The following is a 7929-nucleotide window of genomic DNA, read 5'->3' on the forward strand; positions in this document are numbered from 1 at the left end:
TGTATATGTGTCTGTGTATAAACTAAATCTCATTTATATTCAACATAATACCAATGTCATGTTCTTTTCAGTCTTCATGAAAGATTACTTAATGCGAGACACGTTTACAAGTATACACCCACAGCACACGACACACCGATATATATATATATATATATATATATATATATATATATGCACACATACTTAGCATTTTCCTTTTCACATATCACATATCTGTGTATATATATGTACACACACACACACACACGTGTGTGTGTATATATATGTAAATGTTATATATAAAATATATTTTAATTTATATATATACATATATGAGTATATATACATATATATATCATATATACGCATATATATGTAACACAAACATGTATATTTGTGAATATATATATACACACATTTATATATTCATACATTATATATATATAAATAATGTATGTATATTTATTATATATACACACACACACATATATATATAATATATACACGTGTGTGTGTGTATATATATATATATATATATATATATATATATATATATGAATATGAATGTACTTATACATGTTCATATGTTTATGTTTATATATATAAATTAATATAATATATATATATATGTATATGCATATGTATAATTTATGTATGTACACTTGTCCTGGGCAGGACGTTAAACTGCACCCTGGGGTTCAAGGATAGTACCCTATGAACTCCACGTGCCAGGGTTGCGGTGGAGCTGTGGCAGCAGGGTAGTGGTTTCTGCAGAATGCATTTATCAGTGCAAGTGGTTGTTCACGGCAGATGCAGAATATGTCTGGCGGAAGTTTAGTCCTACTGAACAAACGGCAGATATAGCATTCCTAGTTAGATGGAACTGCGAGCAAAGAAAACAATTTGAGGCCTTAACTTTGCTTAGTTGATAGCTCCTGAACAGATCCCAAATATGACTATTTGGGATGCCACGGCTTATCAGCTCAATGATCATTCCGTTTCCTAAATGAATGCAATGAATGTATGTACACAAATGTATGTGTTTATGTATGCCCTTTTCTTTTTATTCACACACACACACATACGAATGCATACATAATAAGTATATATATAATATAAATATAACCATATACATATACCTTTGGATCGAAAAAAGTAAATACGTCCATAGTTGAAGCGAAATACGTGACATTTTTCCTTTCATTTTACTGTAGCTGTGTTTTCATTTTACTTGCACGCACGCACACACACACATACATACATATTTCCTTTGTGCATAATACTTCCTTTCACTACAACGTCCACGAGACATAAACAACAAACAGAAAGAGTTTATCGGAGAAGAGAGAGTCACCTTCATCGCTTTTAATTTGAATTCCGACAGTTTCCTGGGTCATGAAAGAAACAAGAAGGATTCTGATGAAGTTGAGGATTTTAGCGAAGGGAATCCGAAAGGCAGATATGCAGGATATAATGGGCGAGTGTTCTCTCGAGAAGCGACGGGAGGAGGAAGGTGGAAGATGGAGGAGAGGAAGAAGAAATTGGAAGAGGAAAAGGAGACGGAGTATGATGATGATGATAAGGAGGCGGAAGAGGATCAGAAACCGGTGAATAACTAATGGTGGAAACAAATAAATGAGCTAGACAGAGATTAAAAAAGGGGGATATCGAGGAAAAAAAAAAAAAAAAAAAAAAACGTGTGTCAGGAAGAGAGGGAGAAAGGGGAAGGGGAGGAGGGGGGGGGGGAGGAAATAGAAGGCAGAGGCGCATATGGATATCAGCAAGTTGAAAGAAACAAAGGAAGCGAGGCCATAGGTTCTGACTGAACACAACTCCACTAACGACAGGATGACAGGATGACGTTCTATCACGCCATGGTAGACTAGCCCTCCTCACACCGGCATGACGTCTTCGCATCATGTGCGGTCGAACCTGTTTAAGTCATGCATATTTAACTTTTACGTGATTCCTTGGCCCTGGCTTCATTCATTTGAGAAATATCCCCTAAAAGCTAGGCCTATAGCCCATTTTAAGTCTCCATAACTAAGAAAAGAGAGAGAGAGAGAAATCATACAGCGCAGCAAAGAGCATAGAGAGCGGGGTGATTTACGCTTCGTGTTTCTGATTTTTCGACTCCTCATGCACTCGTGATGCGCTGTTTTCTATGGTATTGATAATATATATATATATATATAACACAAAACAGTTATGTAAGCCATTTTGGCTAATTATTCGTCTGAAGAGGAAAGCGTGAACAGTTCGAAAAGTTACAAATTTGGTTTCATATTTTATTTTGGCTGTTTTCCTTTTCACATATATATATATATACATATATAACACACCCACACACACACATATATATATTATATATATATATACATAAATATATATAATAGTATGTATGAGTATATGTATTTATATATGTGTACATATAAATATATATGCACACCCATAAACACACACACACGCACATGCATAATTGGGTATATATACATGTGTGTGAAGATAGGTAGGCATCATACATACATATATATATATTGAAACATATATGTGTGTACTATATATCTATATATATCTATATCTATATATATATATATGCATGAATATATAAACACCTACACATAAAAAGAGAGAAAGAGAGACGGGTAGAAATGTGTATCTGCATATGACTTTATATGTATGTAAATATGCAAACAAACAAGCACGCACAAGTATAATGGGAATCAAAGATTATAGAATATTTTTTTATTGCTCTGAGAAGGCTGTTGACATAATGATCAATGGAGCTCGTTGCAAACTGTCGAAATGAGAAAAAAGAAGCCGTTGCATTGTTGCTTATAGTACGAAGAAAAAGAAGAAATGCAAGAAAATCACGCAGTTGGGCTATTTAATCTGTGGAAGTGTTATTGGCACAATACATACGAAAAACGTCAGAAATGAATCTAATGTTAATAAATGGATTTTGACATTAATCGCCTCTTGAGGACATAAAATGATATAAAAGACGTGATGCGCTTCACAAAATATGGATTTCAGTGAATTAATTATACATGTTACACAATAATTTCACACGTCTAAATACATTATTTTGTAAGTGACAATGTTTATTTATTTTTTTTTTTTTTTTACATAAACAATGGTTTTACATTACAAAGGACTGCAAGACTCACATTCAGTTAATGGTTAATCTGCTATCATTGATTAATTAAATATTTTACCTCTTTATGTTCGCAAATGCTGACCCTACTTCATAAAGTGATCTTTTGACATGTGAAGAATTAACTTGTCTTGTTTGCAAACCCGTTATATTACCTATCTATGGTTGGGTAAAGCAACAGCAACACTGAATAATTACCTTGAATTTTATGGCCGAGTATGCAAATATCATAATCAAATTTATGCTGGAGTTTTAAACGGTTTAGTTTATTTACTTTTTTGCACTGCCACGTGCTATTCTCGCAACAAAGCTTACTGAATTTTGAGATTTCTGAATATGAACTTTACTGCCTGAACCCTCTAAGTCTGAGCAATAATTAATAATAATACCAGTATTTACAAAACAGAGACAGATCCTTGTTTCAATGGAGATTATATTTTCTACGTGACTATGGCTGTCGACTTGAGTCTCAAATGCCATTCACGTATTTAAGTGTACTCCCATTTACGGGAGTGCTTGGTTTTATGTAAAAGCTTATAAAAATCCATGGTGGGTGTCTGTTGGAACAAGCAGTCTCGAAAATGGCAATATCAATTTTCATACACACGTTTGAGGAACTTGAAATAACACGGGAAAGAATGTTCCCCAAAATACATTTGAACAAAGTGCCAACTTGCTAACTCTGTAATGAAGATCAAATTAATTAAAAAAAAAAAAAAATCGTTCCAACTGAACATTGATTGACTGATAACGTTTATTTATCCAATGTACATAACGACAGTTTGACATACACAAAATAAAACAGAATGGCTGAGCCTCCTGGGAACACAACCTCTCCTAAGGAGGCAACTCATTATAAGGGAATTAGTGTGTAATTTTTTTGACTCAGTCATTCCACTCGCACGTGGATTTGAGACAATAACAGTAATAAAGATAAAAATATATAATATGGTGTATATAACAAAGACTAGTAAATCGGATTATGTTGTAATAAATGATAATGTTTTTCATAAACAAATATAAAGTAACATTATATTGCACAAGATTATATCTACATATACACACACATGTATACATAGCTATGTATGTATACATAAACACATACATGCATATACAATTTATATACACACAAACATACAGACTTATACACAAACATATGTATATACACATACACATATATATACATAAATACATACATACATGCATATACATATATATACATATACATGTACATACATAAACACACACATATAATATGCCTATATTAACCTTGCATGCATTCGTATGTACACATACACATATATTTATAAATGTATTATATAGACACATTTGAGCACATATGTAAGCAATCATACAGATGCATGAATACCCGCTGTTTCCTACTTGTATATATACTTATTCAAATTACTTCTTACATGTGGCCTAAACATCAGAAATCACTGGGACATATGTAATAGATGAGTCTTCGTCGATTTTTTGAGTGAAAGTGATGGAGCATTGTGGAGATGTGAGGGCAGATAATTCCATACACTTAGCTCATGATATAAAATACATGTCTTTTTGGCTGGTTTGAGCCTACAGTTGTGTGCTTTAATAGTGAGCTTGATCGCAGAGGATATCTTGAATCCTTTCTGTACTGAATTAAAGTTATCTTATTCGTCTTCATCCATGCAAACGTGTGGTTAATGAATACAACTAACTGCTAATTCTCATTCTTGGAAAATTGCGAACGAAGAATTAAACGACCCGGATGTAGATTCAATTCGTCGATGGCACTCATTCAAGCAACGTCGCGGCGTTCATGATCGTGCATGAACGGCGAAAACACAAATCATGCTGACAGGATGAAAGAGAAATCAGCATACGTCGAAAATGCTTGCATGATAAGATGTACAACAACAACAGGGGGAAAATCACATACGAAGGCATGTCCAAACTTTAAAATACCTTTACAAATTATGAGTCGAATAACTGAATTAACGGATATAGGGATGAATATCGCAGGCGTAGGTTCCTTAAAAATATAAATCCATTACAGAATCACGTGCAGATACATTGCCATATTGAATACCCACTCGTTAATGTGCATACACGATTACATTCCCAAATAAGAAAGTGCACTTGCATAACCCTACACGCATCCGTGTAATCCATATCAATTATCTCTGTGCAAGTGCAATTTATGCGATGAAATGCCGGATTGCACATCTGATGCTGAATCAAACATGAAAACAAGGGAACGTGGGGTGTGTTTACAAACTTAGTATGCCGATGAATGCATTTATATGAAGGGCGAGGCAAAGCATTGTACGTGCAAGCAAGCACACACACACACACACACACACACACACACACACACACACACACACCCACACACACACACACACACACACACACACAAGCCTGACTAAAATTCATACACATTCATACAAAAACACACACACACACACAGACAAACATAATACCAAACACATTCAAAACAAAACGAAAACAAAAAAATCACAGCAATACTTTAATAAGAAAGAAAGAAAGAAACCGTCCCTATTTTATCATTCATCTCCCCCCCCCTCCCCTTCCCCCCTCGCTGCACATGCACCACCAGCAGCACCAGCACCAGCAGCAGCACCACCCACGCCCTCGAGCACACGGGCGCGCGGCGAAATAGCACGGAGTTCGCCCGAGTGAAGCAAGGCGTATCAGCGAAGCGCTCTGAGGCTCGGCCAAGCTCAGCTGGTGTTGCCGTCTCTTTTGCGCTCATTTTATGCTCTCTTTTTTTCCCCCTTCCCGCGTCCTCTCCGCTCGCTGGCGTCGAGTGTCGTCTTGTTTGGAGGCTTCGGATGGCTTTGTTGGGCGTGTGGGAGGCCCCTGGGGGTTTTTGATCGGGTGAAGGGGTGACGGAGGCGCTGGCATAATTGAAAAAAAATTGGCAGTTGGTTACTCGGCGTTGCCACCTGACGGGCAATTTATCTTCCACTGCCCGCGACGTTTGTTACCAGGGGGGCCGTGCGAGGCTAGGATGAAGATGCCATGAATTTTTATTCGGCTAATTTTATATCGCATCCCGGGCGGGATTTTGATGCGTTTGTTTCTAGAGGCGGACTTGACTATCGTTCCTCGTCGTCCGTGGAAAATTTCCCGATCGATCTGCAAGAAAAAGAGCGAGAAGAATTGCGCGCGCGTATTTGGTATCCTGCATTACTTGCCATCGACTTGTGACGTCACAACTGATAAATTAATTTCCGTCACCACAAGAAACCCGCCACTCGTGATTCAAGGCTGCCAATTTTCCCGAATTTCGCAAGCATGAAATACCGCATTCATACCGTGAAAACTCCAACAGAAAAACAAACAGACGCGCTCACATACCTCCACCAGTAATAAAACCAGGCGCAAAATCCCGCCAGCGTCACCAAAATTGGAACCAGCCTCCGAAATAAAAGGAGGAATTCATTAATAGCTGCGGAGGGAGGAAGGTTGGCAGCCCTGCGCGAAAGCTAAGCACAGCAATGCGATTCTTCCAAAGGTTGTTGGTGACACGGCCGCCCTTGCTTATCTTGCGTCATCAATTTGCGCAGTTGAAATACCAAAGGTTCCCTCAAAGACAGCGACTTCGCATGTCTCTCCTCTCTCTTTTTTGTTTTCAATTAACAGGGTTCTCTCATGAGATATGTATCAACGCCATGTCTCGTTCCTCATTATTAATTTTTGTTAAACTGGATGGACCCAAGAAGCGAAGCAGTTGCTTTTATAAATACAAGCCTTTCTTTTATGAATACTCTTGCCATCCGAAATAAATCACATGCCAGGACTCAAACACGTACTTAGCACAGATAAAGAGTAGAAAAAAAAAGACACAAACCCCTTATCACAAGTAAGGATCTCGATGCGGCAAAATGTATTCAACAGACCCATCATTAATACCCAATTAAAGAAAGCCATAATTCAAAAGTTGAGGGTTCATAATTGACACCATTAAAGCAGACGCTCCTGTGGATGTTATCTCATCATTACCAGAGGAATATTCGATTCGCCTCCCCTTGGCAAGACCTGTTCTCATCGTCGTGTTGCAGATGGTTGGATTCGAACGCGTTATTCTGTTGTTCTTCCTCTCTTCACACAGGAAGAGGGTCCGAGATACGGGCGTTAGAGTCTTGAGGAAGCTTCTGGGAGTTTATTGATAAGGGTGTGTAGCTTCTAAGTGCTTGGTATTCTATGGTCTAAAACGAAGATGATTTGTTCTACAGTGTGTTTCTGAGATGTCGAGTCTGCTACAAAGCAATGAAAAACAAGAGAAAGATATTTCCTCTACGAGTTACAAATTGGGTATTCATGGATTCTGGCATTGCTATCTACCGCCATCATTACTACTATTTGGGCTGGCGAGGCTAAGGGGACGGGAGGAGGGGGGAGAGAGGGAGGTACAGGAGCAAACAGCGGAGAGGGAAAAGGGGGGCAGGAAATGGGGAGAAGGTGGGGGGGGGGGGGGGCGAGAAGGGGGCAAAGGCAAAGACAGAGGGAGGGGCGGAGAGGGTGAGGGATGGGGTGGGGGGTCAAAGAGCGGGGAACGTCAAACGGGGGAGGGTGAGGGCGTGAGGGAGGGAGGGGGGAGGGGGATAGAGGGAGAGAATGGGAGTGAAGAGAGAGAGAGAGAGACGAGTGGCCGTTCCCGGATGGTGAGGGGGAGTTGCCCGTGATGGGGAGAGGGGCCTTGGAGATGGAAGGGGGGGAGGGGAGAGGATGGCGCTTCACCCACATACATCCGGCTGACATTATGCTATGTGGTAAGGGTT

The sequence above is a fragment of the Penaeus chinensis genome, chromosome 37 (assembly GCF_019202785.1).
Source record: "Penaeus chinensis breed Huanghai No. 1 chromosome 37, ASM1920278v2, whole genome shotgun sequence".
Taxonomy (NCBI): domain Eukaryota; kingdom Metazoa; phylum Arthropoda; class Malacostraca; order Decapoda; family Penaeidae; genus Penaeus; species Penaeus chinensis.